This window comes from Peromyscus leucopus, chromosome 8b, assembly GCF_004664715.2.
Source record: "Peromyscus leucopus breed LL Stock chromosome 8b, UCI_PerLeu_2.1, whole genome shotgun sequence".
Taxonomy (NCBI): domain Eukaryota; kingdom Metazoa; phylum Chordata; class Mammalia; order Rodentia; family Cricetidae; genus Peromyscus; species Peromyscus leucopus.
In genome coordinates, this window is record NC_051086.1 from 1,144,604 (window position 1) to 1,169,737 (window position 25,134).

The window sequence follows — 25,134 nt, forward strand, 5'->3', positions numbered from 1 at the left end:
ACAATTATGTGTGCCCATAAGATTGAGATGAGATTACATGTACACATTACATGGACATGCACAGAAAATGGGGAGATACCATAGCTGTTAATTACACAAGAAGTTTACAACAAGAAACAGCCAATTCATCTCAAAGACAGTAATTCCATAACGCCTTGGGTGATGGTTTCCTCTGACAGAACCCTTGGTTCTGATAGGTTGACTTTCTGAACACTAGTTATCACTGCTACCTGGTCTTTTGTTACCAGCAGCTCTCAATATATAAGCATCAAAATCTACCAGCCAGGTGGTGGTGGAGGCGGCACACACCTGTAATCCCAGCACTGGGAGGCAGAGGCAGGGGGATCTCTGTGAGTTAGAGGCCAGCCTGGGCTACCAAGCTAGTTCCAGGAAAGGCGCAAAGCTACACAGAGAAACCCTGTCTCGAAAAACCAAGTAAATAAATAAATAAATAGAAATAAAATAAAATGCTCACTGTAGGGCTTAGAGAGGCCGCACAGTGGAGGGCACACGCTGCTCTGGCTCTTCCCACCAACATCAGGCGGCTCACAAACACAGATAACTCCAGCCTCCATCTCTAGGGCATCTGAAACCATCTTCTGGCCTTCAAGCCTGCACAGAATGTTTACACATGCATGAAGGCAAAACACTCAGACACACACACACACACACACACACACACACACACACACACACACACAGGCTTGGTGGCTCCCACCTTTAATCTCAGCGTTTTGGAGGCAGAAGCAGATCTCTGTGAGTTCAAGGCCAGTTTGGTCTACAGACTGAGTTCCTGGACAGCCAGGACTACATAGTGAGGTCCTGTATCAAAAGAAAAAAATAGAAAAAAAAATCAGAAGGAAAGAAAGTAAGAAATATCCTGTCCCAAAGGAGGGGTGTATAACAGAGTTCCTGACAATGCCACCTGAAGTTGTCCTCTGGCATGCACATGTATGTACACACACATGCACCTGTGCACACACAGTACAAATGAAGACATGTTCTGGTAAACAACTGGAGTTCTAGTGAGGCTCCAAGGCTCAGCCCTCATCAGTTTCTCACTTTTTCTTCAGCATTGAGCGACTGCTATGTGGTAGACTACAATGGGAAGAAACTAAACCAAACCAAAGCCTGTTCCTCTCTAGCTGACAGAAAAGGCAGACCCCAACTCCCCTGGCCTGTCTCCCATCCCCATTCTGCTTTCTGTCCCTGAATTTGGCTGCTTTAGAGATACCTCATATAGGTGGAATCATACAGTAGCTGTCATTTTGTGAGGGGAACGTGGTGACCACTACTTTGGAAACTGCATAGTACTTGTCTTTGTTTGTTTGTTTGTTTTGAGATAGGGTTTCTCTGTGAAACAGTTCTGGCTGTCCTGGAGCTCACTATGTAGTAGACCAGGCTGGCCTTGAACTCACAGAGCTCCCAAGTGCTGGAATTAAAGGTATGAGCCACCAGCTCCGGGCTTAGTAGTTGTCATTTTGTAAACTGTAATTTTACTTAACTTAATGTTGTCAGGATTAATTCATATTGTAGATCATGTCAGAATGTTTTCCTTTTTGTGGTTAAATGGTATTCCTTTGCACCACACATCAATTTTGTTATCATCTATCCTTGAATGTAGATGCTTGGGTTGCCGTCACCTTGAGCGGTTGAGAAGAATCCTGCCCAATAGTGAACAGCTGTGAAAAGCGTGTACCAATATTGCTTACAGACCCTGCTTTTAATTCTTTTGGGCATATAGCCCACAGAGAAATTACAGGATCATATGACAGTTCCGTTTTAAATTTTTAGGACCCACCATACTGCTTTTCATGACAGTCTCACCGTTTCATGCTCCCCAGCCACAGTGAACAAAGATTCTTATCTCTCCACAGCCTAGCCCACACTTGGTGTTTTGTGGCTTTATTAAAATCAGTCATTTCCCAGGGTGTTAGGTGGTATTTCACTGTGGTTTGGGTTCCTTTTCCCTATTGGTTAGGGTTGCTATGCATCTTTAAGTGCTTGCTGATCCTCCATGTATGGGTTATGAGACCTGGATTAAACCCCCAAGACCACATGGCAATGGAGTATTCTAATAAGAGGAAAATTACCTAAAGGGGGAAATGTTATTTCTTAACTCCGTAGAGATAGAAAGGCTAGAGTTTACCCAGGGTGAAGGGTAAGGTAGATTAGGAAGTCACTATTCATGGGGAGAGTTTTCCTTCAGGGATAACAAAATGTCATAGGATGCTGGTTACACAACTCTGAACGCAATGGCAGCCATTGAGTGGTACCCTTTGAATGAGTGATTTTAAAATTACTTGCTAGGCAGGCATGGCGCACATGCCTTCAATCCCAGCACTTGAGAGGGAGTTTGAGGCCAGCCTGGTCTACATAGTGAGTTCCAAGGCAGTCAGCTATGTAGTGGGACCCTGCCTAAAGTAAATAAAAGTGCTTGCTATCTATCTGTACTTTTTACAGGTGCCGTCTTTGCAGGGAGAGCCAACCCAGAGTCGGCGGTATCGGCGGTAACAGTAAGTGTTGCTGCTCACTTCGCCAGCTGCACCCACTAGACGTGACGGCCGCACAGTTTTGACGAATTTACTTTGTTCCCAGAATCTCAGTCCCCCTCCTTTCTCCATTTCCCCTCGTCAGTCCTGACTCTTTTCATCTGTTTCTGTTGTAGGTATTGCTCAGTTTCCTCTAATCTAGGAAACACCTGTAGGGTAAAAGGGCCGGCTAAAGAAACACCCTGGCCCTGGAACCAGAGTCAGTGGGAGAAACCCATTTTAGCCCTGAAACCAGAGCCAAAGAAACACACTTTGGCCCTGGAAACAGAGTCAGTGAAAGAAACACACCCTGGCCCTAAAATTAGAGCCAAAAGGCTAAAAAGGGCCAGGGAAAGAAACACAGTTTAGCCCTGAAACCAGAGCCAAATCTGCCGCTGACCAACTAAATTAACCAGTCCCTGAGCAGAAAACCAACCAATGCCTGAGCACAAAAATCTAGCCAGTGTGAGCTCAAGGGGATTGAAATCTGACCAATTCCCACCTGAAAATCTTCTCCCTGGAAAACTCCACCCCTAAGAAGCCCTGTAAACGCCCCGCACCTGTTCAGTTTGCGGCTGCTTTTCCCACCCTGACAGAGGCAGTCACTCTCCTGGATTCTGCCCTCCCAATGCATCTCTTGACTGCGGTTTGGGTGACGGCCTTCGTTCACTGAAGTGGAGCAAAGCAAGGCTGGACCACTGTCCCTGGGGAAACCTTCTCCTAGCAGAGCAGAGCTGTTACACTCTGAGGACTTGAGCAGAACCTTAAGTTCTTTGGGGAAACCCTCCCCTGTCAGGGCAGAGCTGTTACATTGGGGAACCCTTTCCCTGGAGCAGGGCTCTAAACTGCTACACTTACAACACCCTTACTTCATCTGAGGGGGCAAACAAGCCTCCTTGTGCACTTAAATGTGCCAGAGTAAGCCAGCTTGTGGAGTCGGAGCCTCACAGAGGGGAGCAGCCTGGATCGTGGTGTAACCAGGGACAGAGTAAGCCACCGCCCAAGCCGTGTTACACAGGCCCTTACAGATTGCCTTCGCAATGAGCCCACCTCAGTGGGACCTCCTGTGGGACAGTGAAGCCCTGCTCCTGGCCCCTTCGCCCTAAGCTGTGACCTGAGTCTAATTGAAGGAAGGTTTGAGGGTCCATGAGTCGAGCAGGTTTAGTGGGTTGGAGGAGAAGGAGCCATATGTGGTGGGACAACCCTTGACACGACACCGTAGGGAAGATGGGTTCCTAGTGATTCTCTACTGGCCAGAAAAAGACACCAAGCCTCTGGGCCTTCACAGACTCGGACAGTGTGTTTCAGCAATAGACTTGTATGGGAACAAGGCATTTTCTCAATGCTTTAGTCTGCATGTCTCCTACTTAGCAGGTCCCTGAGCAGGTCTCATCTGGAAGAGCCTCCTCCCTGGCACAGTAAGAAAGCTGGATGGGTAGTTTCAGGTGAGAGGTATTAGGAACATATTTTGGGTAGAGTTTAGGGTAGAGAGCTGTCAAATTCTTATGGTCCAACTATCTCTATAGGTGTTAGATCTTTATTCACTCACCCTCCCAGATGAGATGGTTCTAGAAAGAGGAACTGACTGGCCCGAGACTGTACAGACAAGCAGTCAAGCCAGAACTCCTGAGTTCCTGTGTGTTTCCTTCAAGTTCCACACACCGAGTGGAGTGAGGCCAGCGCTGTGTCTGTAGCGTCGCTGGCCGAGGAGCAGCAAGGACCTTGGATTCTGCTGTGACTCTCCAGAGAGCTGGTGTCTCTCCGGGCTCAGCTGCCCCCACATGTTGCTCCTCTGGCTTTCTTTGGATCGGTCTTTTCTCCCGCTTGGCAAACTGCCCCTCCGCTGCAGCCCCCATCTCCGTGCCTGCACCATCTGGGACTCCGTTTTTGATCACTCTGCCTCCCCCCTCCACCGTGTTCTGCTGAGTGTGGGCCCACACCAACGCAGACTTACTAAGCACAGAGAGTTCTTTTATTCATCTCTGATAACTTAGGAAGGAAAAAGAAGTTGCTTCTCAGCCTTCAGAGTCCTAGCACTTGAGCAGTGGCAGTTTAAAAATTATTTCCATGATCTTCCTCCTTAGTATTTACTATAGGCCCTCACATGGCCTGCCTCTGCTGACACTCAGTCCCTGGCCTGGATTTGCACTGCAGACAAAAATCAGTGGTTTATTATGTTGGTTGACTTGTTTTGAGACAGGGTCTCACCTATAGTTCAGGCTATCCTCAGACTCATGGCAATCCTCCTGGCTCAGCCTGAGCGTTAAGGATTACAAGTTTGAGTCAGAGAGCCTGGCTTAGGATCAATCAGGGGTTTAAATGGGTCTGTCCTCCTGGTCACTTCCACCCATATCCTAATCTTGTTCTTCGAGGTCAAGAGGCCTAGAAAGCCCTCCAGTGTTGGTGAGACAGATTATTGCAGAGGGAGCCTCCACATCCGTCCTCTCTAGCTGCATCCTCCTTTCCACGCTTCCCTTTGCATCTTGTCCATTTCTCTCTCCATCTTCTATTTGCAACAGATTTACTCATCCTTGTGGTCAAACTGATATCACCCAGTTACTACCCATGTGTAATGCTTTATCAAAGACACAGTTATTTTCTGCATGCAGAGATGATATAACACTGTGGCTCATCACTATCATTTGGGATATCAACTACCCAGGAATGTCTGAAACCAGAAACCAGCTAGAGAGTTGGCTGTTCCAGTAGGAGACTCTGTCTCTAGAGATAAATGTGTTGCCTCTCCATGCGGGTGTAACAGGGAGACCTAGCTATACCTAGGAAGTGAGAGGAATGCTGGCAGAGATAGGGTGGGAGTTCTTCAACCCAGGGTGCTTGCCTAGGCCTGTGTGTGTGTGTGTGTGTGTGTGTGTGTGTGTGTGTGTGTGTGTGTGTGTGTGTTGCAGATTTTTATCGTCTCCACGGGGGAAGGCTTCCCTTAGCCCCCTCCCTGTCTTGAGCCTTCCTGAAGCAGCTAGAAGGAACTGAGAAGGAGCCCAGAGAGCAGCCATGAAACAGTTGCCTGTGCTGTCAGGACCACTATCTCAGCGTGGTCTCTGGTCTGTCCATACCCAGTTAATCTGTGGTTTCCCATATGTTCTCCCGCCCCCACTTTGGTAAATGTGGTTTCACTTGCTTGGGTTCTCCTTCCTCCGACGGTTTTTGTCAAGCTAAGATCTCCTGTGCTGGGATGTCTGCCCTGTGAGAAGCTGTATTATTGGCTTTCCTCTCTGCTCCCATATTCTCACCTTCATCCAAGCATTTATGTATTGTGCTACAACTGCATGCTGTACGTCTGTGTCCCATACCAGAGAACAGAAGTGTCGTAAGGCTCATTCTAGTTCCATTTTGGTTGCCTTCTGGGTGAGTGGATGAAGCAGCAGCTAATATATGTCTACCTTTGCTGGGAGGGTGTAGATTCCAGCTCTTTTTGTTGGGATGATATTTTCAGAGGGAAATATCTCCATCCAGAGCATGAAGAAAGGGTTTACAAAAGGGATCGTGTGTAAGCTGTGTATACTGCTGATCGACCTAGGGGTTTATTCTTCCTGCTATTAAAGACCTGTGCCGCCTCCTCCACCCTAAGCAGATACTCTTCAATCTTGGTTCTCACTGCTGCTCTTGACCCGAGGACTTCTCTAGTTCAACCAAGCTTCCCTCCGGGTATGCATGTTTCTACCTCTGTGTCCAAGAGTCATCCTTCTCTCGGGAAAGTCCCCAGCCTGACCCCAGCTTTTCTTCTCTTCCACAAAGCGCCCCTTCTCCACACCCTTGCTCTCAGGCAGAGGCTCTAGATTGGCATGGCTAGGACATTTCTGCATTTTAATGATCATTGCTGCACATTGCAGCAGCTTACAGCCAAGTCTACAGGGCTGGACGGTGAGTGAGCCTCTGAACTGCAGCTGCCTGTGGGTAAACCATCGCATTCCAGGTGTTGGCACAGAGCACAGCACATGTGGCCAGGGCAGTGAGCAGGTCCGTCTGCTGTTCAAGCTTCTATGGCATTCATGGTCTACAGCTCCCATTGGTACAGCAGTCAGTGTCTGCATGCTGCATATGTATATGTCCTGCTGTCCGTCCCCACCCCTAAACATGTCAGCACCAAGGTCTCCAGTGCAGCACACTGCTCTACTGGGTCAAATCAAATCAACATGCCATTGAACTTGCCGACGTGACCATTTCCACCCTGCATATTGATAGTGTCTTTGACAAAGAGACTAAGTGTTCATTGCTTATCATTTTCTGATCCACTGCTCACTACATCTTCCCTCCCAGTTCTGGAGGTGTTTTGCTATTACCCTCATCCATATTTCTCACCACCCCCTAATATGGCTTCCCTCTGGCAATTTGCTTTTTAAATGTGATGTCAGATATCAATTTATTGATTTATATCAAGGAAGAAAACTGACAGGCTAACTAGATTCTATCTCTCTCACAGCAGGAAAATCTACCCTGCAGGACAACTCAGCCTGACAGAGTTGCCTAGGAAAGCAAAGGGCACAGATGATCTCCAAGAGCAAATGTTCACTCAGCTCAGGGGTCTGTGCAGGGATGGCCCAGGCCAAAGCAGACAGGCCACAGTCCTGCAGTTCTTCAGCTAGCAGGGTCTCAGGTAGTGTTGCATCCTGCTCAGCTTGGTCCTGGAAAGCTGACTAAGTGTGAATGAAGGGACAACAGATGTACACACAGAAAAGCTGGGATCATGTAGGTTGTGCTAGCTCAGATGGGGGACCCTACTATACCCAGAAATCAGCACTTTCATTACGCATAGCACAAGGAGGAGGAGTTAACTGTCTGGGTGGGAAGACTCTGTAGGGAGCAGTCTCAGGTTGCAGTTATCCTGGAGGAGGAAGCTGCAGTTACTAGTTTTTGCTCACATTGTTTTTTGTTTTTTTTTTTTTCTTTTCGAGACAGGGTTTCTCTGTGTAGCTTTGCGCCTTTCCTGGAACTCGCTTTGGAGACCAGGCTGGCCTCGAACTCACAGAGATCCGCCTGCCTCTGCCTCCCGAGTGCTGGGATTAAAGGCGTGCGCCACCACCGCCCAGGCTGGCCTCGAACTCGTGATCCTACTGCCTCCGCCTCCTTCAGCAAATCCTACCGGCGTGCGCCACCACCACCGGCTCACATTGTTAACATCCACACCAGCAACCAGAAGGTTTCGCCACTTCCATAAGCCTGACCTGGGGAAGGCATCACCTTTTCCATGGATCTGAGGCAGTGGGGTCCTTGAGACATCCTGGTACATGGCTATGGTCATGTCCACAATGCACATTCACTGAGGATGCCATCTTGAGACATCCTGGTCATGTCCACAATGCACATTCACTGAGGATGCCATCTTGAGACATCCTGATACATGGCCATGGTCATGTCCACAGTACACATTCACTGAGGATGCCATCTTGAGACATCCTGGTACATGGCCATGGTCATGTCCACAGTACACAGTCACTGAGGATGCCATCTTGAGACATCCTGGTACATGGCCATGGTCATGTCCACAATGCACATTCACTGAGGATGCCATCCTATCCTTACACATTTGCTTAAGACTTTCTCTGCTTCCCGCAAGGTAGCTTGTCTGGCTCTGTAAGATAAAGTGCGCCCTGATGCAGGTGAGCAGAACTGATCAGGGAACACACCCACATAACCAGGGCATCATGGAGTGATCCCACACATGGCTCGGTCTCCACCAGGACACACGGGTGTTTCACTTTGGTAATCAACAATAGCCATGCCAAAAGAAGGAGAAATATGATTCAGTTCCTGTGATGTATTTTTTCCTTCCTTCCTTCTTCCCTTCCTTTCTTCCTTCTGTCTGTCCCCTCTCTCTCTTCCTTTCTTCTGGGGATTCTTTTATATGGCTGGTCAGGTTCTGATGAATATATACACCCCTGCTGACCAAGAGCATTGCATTACCTCAGGAGGTTTTCTTGCACCTTCCCCTGTCAACCCCTCCCTCCCCGCATGCATAACAACTGAAATGATAAATGAATGAACAAAACATGGTTCAACCATACAACGGAATATTACTCAACCATGAAAAGGGTTGTACTGGCACATATGAACCTAGAGAACATCCTAGGTGGAAAAAGCAGTCACAAAAGGTAGTATACAGTGTGATTCCATTTATATGGAAGTCTAGACTAGTTAGAGACAGAAAGTAGATTAGTGGTTTCCCTCTAGTTAGAAAAACTGCTTAGCGTTTTTCAACACAAAGTGAGTGTGAAGGGCACTAATTTTTCTGGAATTAAACAGTGGTGATAGTTGCATAACTGAGTATTCTAAGAACTGCTGGAGAGATGCTCAGTGGTTAAGAGCACATGCTGCTCTTGCAAAGGACTGAGGTTCAGTTCCCAGCACCCCCATGGAAGCTCACAACCATCTGCAACTCCAGTTCCAGGGGGTCTGACACCATCTCTGACTCCTGAGGGTACCAGACATGTACATAGTACACACACACACACACACACACACACACACACACACAAAGCAAAACACTCATACACATAGAATAAACAAATACAGTTTAAAAACCTGCTGCATTGTGCACTGTCTTAGGGTTTCTATTGCTGTGAAGAGGCACCATGACCACAGCAATTCGTATAAAGGAAGACATTTAATTGGGGCTTGCTTATAGTTTCAGAGGTTTAGTCTGTTACTGTCATGATGGGAAGCATGGCAGCAGGTAGGCAGACATGCTGCTGGAGAAGGAGCTGAGAATTCTTGATCTGTAGGCAGCAGCAGGAGACTGTGTGCCACAGTAGGCCTAGCTTGAGCATATGAGACTTCAAAGCCCGCCCCCACAGTGGCACACTTCCTCCAACAGGGCCACACCTCCTAATAGGGCTACTTCCTATGGGCCAAGCTTTTAAACACACAAGTCTACAGGAGCCATTCCTATTCAAACCATCACATGCACTTTATTATTATTATTATTATTATTATTATTATTATTATTATTATTATTTTGTTTTTTGAGACAGAGTTTCTCTATGTAGCTCTGGCTGACTTGGAACTCACTCTAGACCAGGTTGACCTCGAACTCACAGGGATCCATCTGCCTCTGCCTCCCAAGGTGTGGGCCACCACCACCAGGCCTCATTGTGAACTTTAAAAGGGTGACCTTCATGGAATGTGAAATATATATCAATAAAACTGAGATTTTAACTACTATAGAATATTGTCACCACCACAGAAAGTGCCTTCAAGGGTGTGATCCTAATCAATCCCTACATCCTAGAGATAGCCTCCCCATATTGATTAGCTGTATCTGTTCTTAAGGTTCAGGTACAGTCCTATGTGACAGAACAATGTGAATGTTCTAGAAACATGGTGTTGTGCAAGCACATTGTTGTTGAGCCTCATAGAACATATGTACATAGGACAGCTGTGGCTTTCCTATGTATTGTGGTACATGGGTGACTGAAATCCATTATAAGGTGTTTGGCTATAATTAGATTATGAATTATCTACTCCTTTGTCCATGTTGTTGGGACAGTAGTTTGTGCATTCCCGCCCCCCAATAAGTTTATTACTTACTAGCTTATTATATTTATTTATTAGGATGTGTGTGTGTGTGTGTGTGTGTGTGTGTGTGTGTGTGTGTATGTGTGTATGTGTGTGTGTATGACTTGTGGGAGTCAGTTCTCTCCTTCCATCATGTAGGTGCTGGGAATTGAACTCAGGTCATCAGGCTTGGCAGCAAGTACCTTCACCCCCTGAGCCACCTCACGGGCCATGATTTACAACTAAAAAAAAGAAAAAAGAAAAAATTTCTCTTTCTATTTTAAGCAAAACTGCTATGATTCTCTTATACAAAGTTTTCATGGGCATTCAAAGTAAAACTGCTGAGTTATAGGGTTTTTATTTTGTAGTTTAATAACAAAACTGGTAGACCCTTTCTCTTAGTGATTTTTACCATTTTACATCCCCATGAGCAAAGTCTGAGAGTTCAGGAAGCTCCATATCCTCTCAAACTTGGGTATAGCCAGTCTCTTTAACTGTAGTTATTTTGATGGATGTGTTAAATTAAATTTGGGATGTTTTTGGGTAGGGTATGGTGGTGTATGCCTTTGATCCAAGGACTAGAAGGCAGAGTCTATGGTCTACTTATCGAGTTCCTGGCCAGCCAATGCGTCATAGCGAGACTCTGTCTCAAACAAACACACAAAAAAACAAACAAAGCAAAAATAAAATGAATTTGTTGCAACACGAATTCTAATTGGTCTTAATAATAAAAACCTGGAGTCAGATATCAGGGTGAAAGCTGGAAAATCAGAGAAGCAGAGCAGCCAGCCACTAGAAAGACTTCTTACCTCTAGGAATCTTCAGATTGAGAAGGCCAAGCTCCTGTCTCCATCTTATCACTTCCTCTCTCTGCCCACCCATGTCACTTCCTGTTTCCTCCTCCCAAGTACTAAGATCAAAGGCATGAGATCCCAAGTGCTGGGATTAAAGGTGTGTGCCACCACTGCCTGGCCTCTAGTGGCTAGCTCCACACTCTGATCTCCAGGCCAGCTTTATTTGTTAGAGCACAAACAAAATATTACCGCATTTCCCATTTTTTGTCTAAAATAAAAAGATTATAACTAATAAAAGAAAAACTATATATAATAAGTACAATAATGATATATAACATATACAGGCAATAAATACATCAGCAATGTCTAGTCCATTAACAATTGAAAAATTCAGAGATAATACTCCATATCTATCTTATCTTGGTGAACCCAAAGGTTGTATCTAATTTACTTTCTAACTTGCATTACTAAAATTATCTTTTAATATCTCTCAACTTTATACACTTTACACTTCTTTAGTGAATTTCTTTTCTGAATCTGGCAACAGGGAAAACTATGACTATAGCTATATAGTCTTCAACTCCAACAGAGACCCTAGAAGGAAATAATATTGCCTGAGTAAGCAGGAAATGCAAGCAAGCAGCTTCCAAAAGATGTGAGAAATGACAGAAACAGCTGGCTGTCTAGACAGTCACCCAAGGTTCCTCTGTAACATTGGGGTATTCATCTTTGGCCTACAGGCCTAGCATATCTGACAGACTTTTCTGTGAAGCAGGATTTTGAAGGACTGTCCTGTCTTGTCTTGGCAAAGTTCTGCAGTCACTTTCCTTTCTGTCCTGCTTGTCCAGTTTAAACAGCATACTATCAGCAGTCGAGGCAAGGGCAGTCTCTTGCCCAAGTGGCTAACTTTTGCCACAAAGAAAGTAAACTCTATGTGGAGTTTTGACAATGCCCATCTTTTCTGAAGTAGATTAGTACTGCCAGGAGCAGACATGTCTCATTGTCATTAAAAAAAACAAAACAAAACACAAAAAACCTATGTTATTAAAACATCTTAAATGCCATATTCTGTAGATCTCTGAAGTATTTGAGGACCACCTGTCTACCTAAAATATATGTTTGACCTTGAAAACATACCTAACATAACTAGAAGTTTAATTGTAATAGGTGACTAGCTACTAACCTGCATTTCTTTATTATCCTAAATAGTTCGTAATAATAACTTTCAAGGACTAGCAATTTGCATTACATTTTAAAATGAGATGTATAGGTACAATACTTTGAACAAGATTAGAAATGTAGGTACAGTATGTTCTAACAAAAATAATCTGAACTTGGTATCAATATACAAAGATCCATACCAATGTAAAATATTTAAAACAAGTAGTTTAAAAGTAGGTTCAATAATCTACCCTTTTTTTTTTTTTTTTTTGGTTTTTCGAGACAGGGTTTCTCTGTGTAGCTTTGCGCCTTTCCTGGGACTCACTTGGTAGCCCAGGCTGGCCTCAAACTCACAGAGATCCTCCTGGCTCTGCCTCCCGAGTGCTGGGATTAAAGGCGTGCGGTGGCCACCCGGCAATAATCTACCCTTTTATCCTATTATTTCTATATCCCCTTGAATCTAATCTCCTTTGTTCAGCCTTTTTTTCCTGACCATTATCAATACCAATTTGTAATCAATCCCCCTAAACAATGACAAATGTTCATAACCCAGGGAAAGACTAAAAACCATCCACTTCACTTCTTGGAAATGTGGGCATCATGTTCTTAAAATTACTTCCTACTATCTGGGGATGATGGCAGCTTTAGGGGATCCTGAAAAGAAAATTTTGAATTAATTGTCAAGTCCTGGGAGAGGTAGCTGTATCATTTGTTATTCAGTCTCTGCATAATGGGAAAGTGTTGGGTAGAGTAGTCTGTGAAGCTGGATCATCTCAGCCAGCCACCTTGAGATGGTCTTGAGCAGTTTGTAATCCAAAGCCTATCTTTAGGTGGTGTTTTTCAGCTTAGTGGTGTTACCATTGTCTTGGTGAATTGTAGTTGTGGGGCTCCATCATCCTTTTGGAGACTTCAAAGGTAGCTGTTAGGTGTGGTCATGGTTCATTGCAGAAAACTTAAACCTTTTAAATGTCATATGCAGTAGATCTCAAATAGGTTAAAGGATCAATATTTGCTATGTATATCCAGAGTATAAAAACTTAATTCCTAGTTACCTGATAGAGACTCAAATCTTCAATCATGTACAGGAATCTAGAAGAAGCTTTTTTCTAGAATTAGTCATTACTCTATGTAACCATTAATATCATGACAAAAAGTTTAATATTTATATAAATTAATCTTATAAATCTTGAGATAATATTTATACCTTAAGAAAAGCTTTAAAGAGTCAAAATAAAACCAAAGGATTATGAGGTTAGTAGCAATAAAATAATCCCTAATTTTGGTTTTTCTTCTGTCCCATATCAGGTGGCTCTTCTGACATTTTGAATTTTCCTTTTAACAAGCACACTTGGGTTTAGAGAAGAAGAGAGCCTCACTCCAACTCCAAAGCCAGCTTTAATTCTTTTAATTGAACTGGGACTACAAAAAGACCATTTGCTTTATGTGTCTGTGGAGAACAGCAGAAACAAACATTTAGAAAGATTTAAGATATTTTATCTTGTTGGAGATGTGATATACCAATAGGCCAATTTACTCTTTTTCTTGGGACATTTTTCTGGATGATTTGTCCTTTTTCTTCAGATGTCTCATTTGTCCAGCAGTCTTCAGATTCCTTAGCTGGATGCCTTCATTCTCCTGAAAAGACAAAAACAAAATCCTGTCCCAACCTGAACTTTGGGGAGTTTCCCTTTTGGCAAGTTATATCTGATCAAATGAAAAGCATTTGTTAGTTTTATAAGTTAGTTTAGATTGAATGGCCATGGTGTTTGATGAACTATCACCTCTTCTTTTTAAGAGTTCTCTCTTGTTCAAATTGAACCTTTATCTATTTTGATTTATGGTTTCTTCTGAATTTTTTGTTCTCTCTTCTATAACTGTTTTATCATCCAGAGCAGTATGGTTTCTTATTACAGGCATTCGGTTCTTTAATTGCTCTGGAAGGGAGTTTCCTCCATGATGACAGGAAATGACTGAACCAAATTTGACATTGGGGCCTGTGAGAGGCCCCTCAAGTCATTTCCGATGGCAAAGGGTTACCTTGATTGTCCCTTGTTGATCTACATTCATTAATCCAATGTCTGCCTTTGTCACACCTTCTGCATACTCCAGAAGGGAGGGGCATTCTGTTGGGATTATTCTTAGAAGAAACATTGTTTCTAGGAATGCCTTATTTATAATCCTTTCTTAGGTGACCTTTGTTACTGCAATTGAAATACCTGACATTTCTGTTTTTCTTCAAACCTCTGGAAATCACCTCCCTTATCCAAGCATCATCTTGGTTATGAGATTTAATATTGACCGGATCCATTCCTCTAAGGGTACTGATCTTGCCTTTAATGCCTAATTACTTTTGCATTGTGCATTAGCATTTTAAAAAGCCAGAGATTCAATTATTATTTGTCTAGCTTCTGAATTTGGTATCATTCTATTTACTGCTGAAGTCAATCTTTGTAAGAAATCAGTGAAGGTTTCTTTTGGGCCCTGTATAACTTTAGTAAATGATTTGGTTTTCTTTCCTACTTCTTCAATTCTGTCCCAAGTATTCAAGGCTGCTTCGTGACATAAAGCCTGGGTGTGGTCACCATATAGAGATTGCCTTTGAACATTAGCATAATCTCCATCTCCAAGAAGTTAATCCTTTAGTCCTACTTTGTTGTTCAATGGTCTTACCCTCATCTTTCCACCAGGTCCTCCACTATATCCTCCACTGTAATTGAGGGCCAGCCTCCAAGACTGCTATAACCAAATCTCTCCAGTCTTGAGGGATAATTCTATTACAAGTTGACCACGAGTTTAACATCTGCTTCACAAAAGGTGAATTCGTGCTGTGATGATATATTGTGTACCCCAATAAAGTTTGCCTGGGGATCAGAGGACAAAGCCAGCCACTATCTTAAACATAGAGGTCAGGCAGTGGAAGTGAAAGAGAAAAATCAGTAGCCATCTTGAGAGATGCTTCCCCCTCCCCTCCTCCAAAGGTATTTGCTGACCAGCAGTTTTTGAACTGACCAAAAGTTGTACCTATGGGAAAGATAAGGCTGGAACAGTAAATCTGTGTATCCTAGACTTGGCAAAACAAGATATGGGGAGTAATGGGCTCAATTGACCAGAAGTTGACCTCAGAGGAGAGTAGGACTGGAACAATAAATCTGAATGTATGTATAATGGGTTCAACAAAAGCAGGACATAGGGAATAAAAATGTACGTCTCTGCAGATACCCTGAATCCTGTTAGCCATCTGTAACCTCATGCTTATAGTTCAGCCAGTAACTTCAAAGAACTGCCTCACCCTTAGCCCCCTCGTCCAATCCCAAACTGCATGTAAACTTTTCCTATATAAACCCCTTAAAGTGAGTGCTTGGGGCCGTGTTCCTCCACCCGCTGTGTTGGATGTTGGATGGTGGACCAAGCTTGCTTGTTTTGTTATTAAAAACTGTGTGCTTGCATCGGATATTGTTCTGTGGTGATCTTGCTTGGGGGTCTTGCAACCTGGGCACAACAGTAGCACATGCCTTTAATCCTAACATTCAGGAGGCAGAGATCCATGCTGGATCTGTGAGTTCAAGGCCACACTGAGAACAGAGTCAGGTGTGGTGGCACATGCCTTTAATCCCAACACTAGGAAGGAAGGAAGATGTCAGGGCACAGAAAGGTACATAAGGTGTGAGTAAACAGGAAGTCTCTCACTTGAGGCTGAGGATTTCATAGAGGTAAGAATATGGCTGGCTTGTTGTATTTCTCTGATCTTTCAGCTTTCACCCCAATATCTGGCTCTGAGTTTTTTATTAATAAGACCGTTTAGCAATTCCTGTCACATCATGTCATATGAGACTATAGTTTCCTTGAATCTTCTCAGATCTAACATTTGCACAGGTGCTGTGGGATGGTCTGTATGGCAAATGTGTTGCTCTGATTGGTTAGTAAATAAAACACTGATTGGCCAGTGGCTAGGCAGGAAGTATAGGCGGGACTAACAGAGAGGAGAAAAGAAAGAACAGGAAGGCAGAAGGAGTCACTGCCAGCTGCCTGGACAAGCAGCATGTGAAGATGCTGGTAAACCACAAGCCATGTAGCAGGGTATAGATTTATAGAAATGGATTAATTTAAGCCACAAGAACAGTTAGCAAGAAGCCTGCCACGGCCATACAGTTTGTAAGCAATATAAGTCTCTGTGTTTACTTGGTTGGGTCTGAGTGGCTGTGGGACTGGCGGGTGACAAAGATTTGTCCTGACTGTGGGCAAGGCAGGACAACTCTACACACAGGAGCCCATTCAGCTCTTACACAGCTAACTGTCTATCACTTGGCAGTTCCTGTAAGGTTACTGGATAAATGAAGGTTGGCTGTTTGAACCCCTTAGGCTTTTCCTTTATAACCTTATAATGCATTGCTGAGATTGGTTCTACTTTAAATTCCTCTGTCTGGGTCTGAATATCTCTATGATCTGTTTTAATAAGTTTTTCTAAAACTTTTATCTTGGCACTTATATTAACCAACTTTTTAAATGATAAAGCAAAAATGATTAGACAGACAGTATTTATAATTGACACTAAGTAAGTCCCATCTAAATTAATTATCCTCTCATTTTACTGCTCCATTTCCAAACCATCCAGCGTATTATCATACAGAGACCCAACTCCCTCCATTGTAATAGTGTTTCCATTTTTTCTTTTTTCTGTTTTTTCGGGACAGGGTTTCTCTGTGTAGCATTGAAACCTATCCTGGAGCTCGCTCTGTAGACCAGCCTGCATGCAGCCTGGCACGTGCCGGTGGCTGCAAAGCCACAGGCAAGCGGCTTCTCCTTCTTCTTTTTTTTTTATTTGGGCCTCAAAAGTTGGACGCCAGATGTAACATGAATTCTAATTGGTCTTAATAATAAAAACCAGGAGTCAGATATCAGGGTGAAAGCTGAAAAATCAGAGAAGCTGAGCAGCCAGCCACTAGAAAGACTTCTTACCTCTAGGAATCCTCAGACTGAAAGGGCTGAGCTCCTGTCTCCTCCCTGCCTTATCACTTCCTCTCCCTGCCCAGACATATCACTTCCTGTTTCCTCCTCCCAAGTGCTGTGATTAAAGGCATGAGATTCCAAGTGCTGGGATTAAAGCTGTGTGCCACCACTGCCTGGCCTCTAGTGGCTAGCTCCACACTCTGATCTCCAGGCCAGCTTTATTTGTGAGTTTTTTGGAGGTGAAGTCTTGCTGTGTAGTCTTGCTGCTCAGAAGCTCACCGTGAAGCCCAGGCTGCTCTCAAACTGATGCAATCCTCCTGTCTCATCTTTCCGAGTGCCAGGATTACGGGTGCCACACTCTGCTGAAATTTAAATTTTTGATAAATTTCTCTTTACTGTCTGGGATGGTTAATGTTAATCATATGGGAGATGGGCCTCTGTACATGCCTGTAGAGGTTATCTTGATTGTGCTAAGTAAGGTGGAAGACCTGTCCACTGTGGGCAGCACCATCCCCTGGCTGGGACCCTGCACTACATAAATGGAGAAAGAGAAATAAGTAATGTTGTGTGCTCACTGTTCTCAGCTTCCTGACTGTGGATACAATGTGATTAGTTACTGCAAACACCTGGTGCCATGACTTCCTATCATGGTGGGCTATTCCTTTAAGTTGCTTCTGTCAGAATTTTAAATTTAATATATCTTTATTTTTTTAAACATTTACTTATTTCTTATGTATGTGTTTTGTTACATTATATGTATATGCCATAACATGCATGTTCAGGTCAGTTCCTCTCTGCCATGTGGGTTCCAGGGACTGAATTCAGGTCATCAAGTGTTTTTACTCTTTGAAACATCTCACTGTCCCTGCCTAGTGAGTTCTTTATGTTCATCTATCTGTCTGTCTATCTATCTATCTATCTATCTATCTATCTATCTATCTATCTATCTATCTATCATCTATCTATCTTTGGTTTTTTGAGACAGGGTTTCTCTGTGTAACCCTGGCTGTCCTGGAACTCACTCTGTAGACCAGGGTGGCTTTGAACTCACAGAGGTCTGCCCACCTCTGCCTCCCAAGTGCTGGGATTTAAGGTGTGCACCACTGCCTGTTGAGATTTTTATTTTTTAAATACATCAGCCAGAAAAAAACTAAGCACTATGGTTATTTTTAAAATTTTATTATTATAGGGCAGGAGAGATGGCTCAGTGGTTAAAAGCACTGGCTGCTCTTCCAGAGGACCCAGGTTCAGTTCCCAGCACCCACATGGCAGCTCACAACTGTCTGCAACTATAGTAACAGGAGATCTGATGCCCTCACACAGAAATACATGCAGGCAAAACACCAGTGCACATGAAATAAAATAAAAATTTAAAACATTATTATTACATTATTTTAGATAAGGTCTCATTATGCAGCCCTGGCTGTCCTGGAACTTGCTATGTAGAACAGGCTGGCCTCGAACTCACAGACCTTCTTACTCTGCCTCCCAAGTGCGGAGATTAAAGGTGTGAACCACCACGCCTGGCAACGACAGTATTTTTCATGTCTAATGCTTTCTGTGTTTGCCCATAAAGTCCATGAAGATATTGCCCTATGCTTTTGTCTTAGATGTGATATGAATTTGGCTTTTCCTTTAGGTCTAGAATTTCTTCAACTTAATTAGAGTTTTGTCTTTAGATTTGTTTAATGAGTATGAATGTTTTCCTTGCATGTGTGGAGGAGTAACTTCTGCAAGCCTGGTGCCCTGGGAGGTTAGAAAAGGGTGCTGAATCCCCTGGACCAGGAGTTCCAAATGCTTGTGAGCTGTCGTGTGGGTTCTAGAAACTGAACCCAGGTTCTCTGGGAGAACAGACAGTCCCCTTAACTGCTAAGTCATCTCAAAAGCCCTGTTAATTAAAAACTTTTTTTAAAAAGAAGGATTTATTAATTTTTTTGTTTTTTGTTTTTCGAGACAGGGTTTCTCTGTGTAGTTTTGGTGCCTGTCCTGGAACTCGCTCTCTAGACCAGGCTGGCCTCGAACTCACAGACATCTGCCTGCTTCTGTCTCCCAAGTGCTGGGATTAAAGGCATGCACCAACACTGCCTGGCAATTAAAAACTTTTTATTTTATATTTTTACTTATGTGCACACATGTGTCTGTATGAATGTATGCCACATTTGTGCATGCACCCACAGAGGCTAGAAGAGGGTATTGGCTCCCCTGGAGTTACAGGAATTATGAGCTTCCAGGGGTGCTGAGACCTGAACCTGGGTCTTCTGGAAGAGCCCCAAGTGCTCCGAACCACTGAGCCATCCCTCCAGGCCTCTATTTCAGCTGAACTTAGTGACATGATATTAGGAGTTGAAGTTCATTTTTTTCCTCTTAGAGGTGGACAATTTGTTGAAAAGACTTTTGTTTTTTATTGCCTTTGCAGAAAAACCAAACTGTCACTGTATATGCAAGTCTACATTTAGACTTCATTGATCTTATTTGTGTATCCTAATGAAATACCCACCATCTTAGAAACTGCTGTTTATAGTAAGTTTTAGAATCATCTAGTGTAATTGCTCTAATTTTGTTCTTTATTAGCAACATTTTGGCTATTCTGCATCTCTTTTTAAAATCCCACTTAATTGACTTACCAATTCCCAAACAAAACAGCTGCTGGAATTTCGATTGGGATTATGCTGAGCCTGCAGATGAATTTCAGAGGATTGACATCCTACTAATACTGAGTTTCCCAGCCCACGAGCATGTATTTAGCTCGTCTGTATTTCTCTCAACAGTGCTTTGTAGTCTTCACACAGAAGATTGCAACATACATCTTTTATTAAATTTATTCCCAAAGTAGCATTTTAATTCTATTAGAAGAGATTAGAATTACCAGAAGGGTGAGGGAAGCTGTAGATTAACAGGCAGTGAGGTGATGTTTGGGATTGGGGCCTGTTGGGCGCTGTGAACGATCCCTTTTCTCCATCTGGATATCAGAGTCAAGCTGATGCTGTGTGAGAACATGACGGCCGAGCAGTCCGGGTTCTTTCACTCTCTCTATCCACTGAAATGAGCACCTTCTCAGTGCACCTTTCGGGGGCCTGGGTGTCCTTCATGTCACAGGCTGGAGGAGCTTGTGTGCCTTCCCAGGTAAACTCCGATGTCTCCAGCATCTGGCCAGCGAGCCTCTGGCTTGTTGCCAGAACAGCAGCATCTAAATGGCCTCTGTGAGGCCTGGCTCTGCTGCCCTGGGTTTGCAGACTGGAAAATGTAGCGAATCAACCACAGGCTTGTCAGGGGAGAGAAGCAAAGAGGTGGATGAGAAGAGGCAGAGCCATGAGAGAGGAGCCAGGGGACTTTGATGCCAGAACACTGGAGTGTGGGCCCTGAATGCTTCATGGTCTCCAGACTTCTTCAAGGCTCCTAGGAGGGCTGGTCCTGCAGCTTAGAATCCTCTGTTCCTTATTTCCACAAGGGGCCTAGCAGCACTGCCCACTCCTGCGCATGAACACGTTTGAGGGAATGCTTCTTGATTCTGGAAGTGCAGAGTTAATGTGTCTGCTGCTTCCCTGGGGTCTCTTGTGCCTCCAGTTCAGAGTCTTTTGTTTTTCATAGGTTAGTGGGTTCTGTCAGTATAAACAAATAACCAGGGTTCTGCTCCTTCTGCTTATCATTTGTGACAACAGGCAGAGGTCTTCTAGAGCCTTTGGACTGAGCCTGTTGGAGAGGCTGCCAGGAGGGTCCCCAAGAACAACGGAGAGAACTGGGATTCTCAGGAGAGAAGCTGATGGTGGACTTTCGAGACTGCCCCCAACCGGAGCACATTTGTTCCAGTGACCCATGGGGAACAGGACGGAGCCACAGGAAAAAAAATCAGCTCAGTGTAAGAAGGTTTTCAGGAGCTGTACAACCTGGGACAGGCCTCCCTGCCTGTCTGAGCACTCTGTACCTATGGAGTGTACCAGTAAAGGCCTTTAGAAGTTCTTTTACTGGGCACATTAACAAGAACTTCAAGGTCCATTTGACTCTGCTCTGACACTTTACCACAGTCCAGCTGATTCTGCATCCCCTACCAAGAGGAGAGAACTCCAAAGGAAGATATTTGCGGAAGTGAAATATCAAGATCATTGATGCAGAGAGCTTTTCCTGGCCAACGCCCAAGGGCTGTCGCCCCCAAACTGAACTGGAGCTGTCTTAAAGGATCAGCCATTGTCTACTCTACCCCATCCCATCCTCACCGATCATTTGACTAAACTGAGCTCACCTGAACCAGATGAGCTAGGCCCCGCTTCTTTCTGTACAGCTCTATCTCTGAGAAAGTACCAGGAGGGTGGCATCCGGGCTGGAGGAGAGAGTGGAGGCTGCAGGCCGCCTACTCAGGCACTCCAAGGAGGCACCCTTCTCTCAGCATCAGCTCGGAGCCAACTTTTCTTCTTTCCTATGACTCAGCTATCATTAATTAGCAAAACTGCCTGAGCATTCTTCAGTTCAATCCAAAGCTCTGCCCATGTTCAAGCTGTCAATGCTGCAGGCATTTGCTCCTTCTGCACTTAAGGTCTCGGAGAGGACTTGCTTTCCGGGGGCCTTCTCCACAGTTTTTGTAGGTAGAGGGCAGAGTGTTTTCCTTGTGCTGTTCACCAGGCCCTCTGTGGTGTACCTCTCTAAGACACATGCCTGGGGTCTAGGCAATGCAGGGGGCTAGGATGAGGGTGAGTCACTCCCATCATGGGATGTGAGGCATGATGGGAAAAGAAAAGAGCCTTGAGGTTGTTGAGCCTGAATTTGTTTGCCAGTTCCAACATGAATTAGCAGTATGGCCCTGGGTAGCTGGTTAACTCACCTGAGCCTCAGTTTCTTTACTACAAATAAGAGGCCATGATGTCTCTTGTGCTCTATCCTTGAGATTGTTGGGTGAGATACCGGCACTGGCTTCCTGGGGGAGGTCAGTGAATGCTGCCTTCCTGCTCTGTTTCTTATCCCCCCTCCCCCCGAAATTCTGATTTTCATTCTTCCCAAGGTCTCTCTGGTGGCCACCTAGCAGGTAGTGATGGGTGTGGAAGGGCCAACTCTATGTGGTGCAGTCTTGCTTCCTTTTAGAACTGCCAAGAGTCCAGAGACCCAGTACGTGGACCCGTTCTGGCCCGAGGAGGGATGACACACTCCATCTGTCCCTTGTTTGCTCATTACCTTGATGTGTTTGCAGTTCCTCCCATTAGTCATTGCCACTTTGTAATTGTCCTCTAGAACCATCAGGTACACCTGGAGAACGGGTCTACAGTGGTCTATAGGCTGCAGAAAACCCCTTCCAAGGGTGGAGACCAGGACCAGAAGGCCGGCACAGTGACTGCCTCTCCTCCATTTCCTTTGGGAAGGAAATGAGATGGCTGACACTTAGATCTGAGATTGTCATTTACCTTTTCATCCATGGAATCAGTGGTACAAGACCCTGCCTGCAGCATGGGTTCATTGATACTTTATTTCTATTTTTTATTACATTTTATTTATTTATTTTATATGTGTACAGTGTATGTATATATGTGGTGTATTTGTATATGTTTGTGTGTTGTGGTATGTGTGTATATAGTGTATATACTTGTAATATGTGTATATATATACATATATATGGTGTATTGCTGTGGGATATCTTTATGCTGTGAATATGTGTTGCTCTGAGTGGTTGATAAATAAAACTGTTTGGCCAATGGTGAGGCAGAATAAGGTTAGGTGGGACATTCAAACTGAAGAGATGGGAGAAGAAAGGAGGGTGAGAGGAGATGCCAGCCTGCCACCCAAGGAGCAAGAAGACGCCAGCAGACCGATAATGCCACAGCCACGTGGCAACACATGGATTAATAGAAATGGGTTGAGTTAAGTTATAAGAGCTAGCTAACAAGAAGCCTGACCTGTAGGCCATACAGTTTGTAAACAATATAAGCCCCTGTGTGTTTACTTGGGACCAAGCGGCTGTAGGACATGAATGGGAGAGATTTGTCCCAACTGCAGGGCCAGGCAGGACCAGAGAAACTTCTGACTATGGTGTATATACTTATATGTGTGTGTATATGGTGTATATGTGTGGTATATGTGTATTGTTTATATATGTGGTGTGTATGTGTGTGTTTATGGTATATATGTGTGTGGTGTATATATGTATATATACAAAACACACAGACACACACACTCGTGTATGTGTAGTGTATGCCTGTGTTCACAAGCGCTCATGTGAATGGAGGCCAGAGGTCAATGTCAGGTATTTCCTCAATTGTTCTCCACCTTGTTTCATGAGGCACGGTTTCTCAGTGAACCTGGAGTTCACTGACTGACTAGACTGGCCGTCCAGGGGGCTCCATAGATCCCCTGTCTCTGTCTCCCTAGTGCTAGAATTCCAGGCATGGGCCTCCATGTCTGGCTTTTCATGTAGATGCCGGGGATGAACTCAGGTTGTCAAACTCACATAGCACGCACTTTGTCCACGGAGTCATCTCTTGAGCCCCTCAGCAAATGTCTTTAAAGAGAGATGTGACTTTTGACACGATGCGACTCCAACAGTGTTGGCTTTCCAGAACATATGCTGTGTGAAATAAACCAGATGCAGAAGGAAGTGTGACATGATTCTGCTCAGATGAAGTGCTTAGAGTAGTCAGAATCACAGAGAGGAGGAAGGGCTAGGCAGGGGAGGGGGAGTTGGTGTTCAGTGGGGACAGTTTTACCATGCGGGAATGGAAAAGGGATGGAGATGGGTGGTGCTGGTCATTGTACGACAGTGCAAATGTACTTAATGTTATCAAATTTTGTGAATTACACATTTAAAACAGTATGATATGCATGTCGTTACAGTAAAAAGTTAAGTGTCTATGTAATCAATGAGTGCTCTAAATTTTTTAAATTATGAGACTATATTTCTGAAAATTAATAGTGTGAACTAACAGGTGTGAGCTATGAAGATATTTATGGGCTTATTCATTTATTCAGCCAGCATTCTTGGCTGCTGGCTCCATCAGACTTCTGAGTTAAGCTTGGGGACAGAGAAGGCGTCACACACCTGCTCCCAGGTCTAGGCTCTGATGGTAAGAACAATGACCTGACCCTGAACCCTTACCTGGTGATCGCAGCTTGTACTTTGCGGAAGAGAGAAGGAAGCTGACATTGGGGCCAGCGTCGTCTGGGAGAAAGAATGAGGCTGAATTCAGCTGGGCCTATTGTACCAGGAGGGTCTCTAAAGAAGGAGGCGTGGACACTGTGCAAAGAAAATGGGGCTACCCCTTGTGAAGTGTGGCCCATCTGAGCCATGGAAGGATACTTGGTACAGCTCAAGGTGGGTTGTGTGTCCTGAGGAGAGCATCAGGATGACCTCAGTGTCTTTCAGATCCAGCTTTAGCTAAATCTCTGAACAGCTAGTGACCTTGGCTATGGTGGAGCTCAGTTTTCTTATCAGTAAGATAGAGATAATACAACACAGTTTCTCAGGATTGCGGGATTAAGCCAGATTTTTTTTTTTCTTTTTGCCTAGTGTTTGGCTGAGATGTAGCTGTCCCCATATCTCTTAGCAGCAGGGGTAGAGCTATGTGGCCCATGCCTGTGTCTGGTCTCCACACACACCAAGAGGTCAGAGCAGGAGAATTCCAAGGGTTTGGGAATGAGCGTTAGTGACTGTTTTTCACTATTTAAACTTACATTTATTTGTTTCTTTTGTGTGTACACGCCAGAAACACGTGGGGGAGTCGATTCTTTTCCTTCCACCGTGTGGGTCCCAGGGATTGAACTCAGGCCATCAGGCTTGGTAGCAAGCACCTTTACCCACTCAACAATTTTGCCAGCCCAAGCCTTGGTTATTTATAGATTTACTTCTCTGTTTTCCTTTTTTTTTTTTTTTTTTTTTTTCTCCAAACCAAACTGTATCCAGCTTCGTTAAAAATACTGTCCATAAACAATCATGCTATTTCAGGCAGGACATAGGCAGACAATCATTAATGGTATACAAGAATTTCCAAGTTCCCTTCTTGAATAGACTGCCAAAATCAGAAAGTCACTGTAAAACCCGACCAAGTTTTCATTCAATGCCTTGGACAGGGAGAAGAGCTTAGAGTGAATTATCAAACTGAAGATCCACATCTTTTTAAAAGGAACCACTGCCTCTTTTGAGAACACTCAATGTCGTCACTGAGAAGTCCAGATTGCCCAATAGACTGGCAAAACCATTTTGGGGGTCAGGTTCCAAC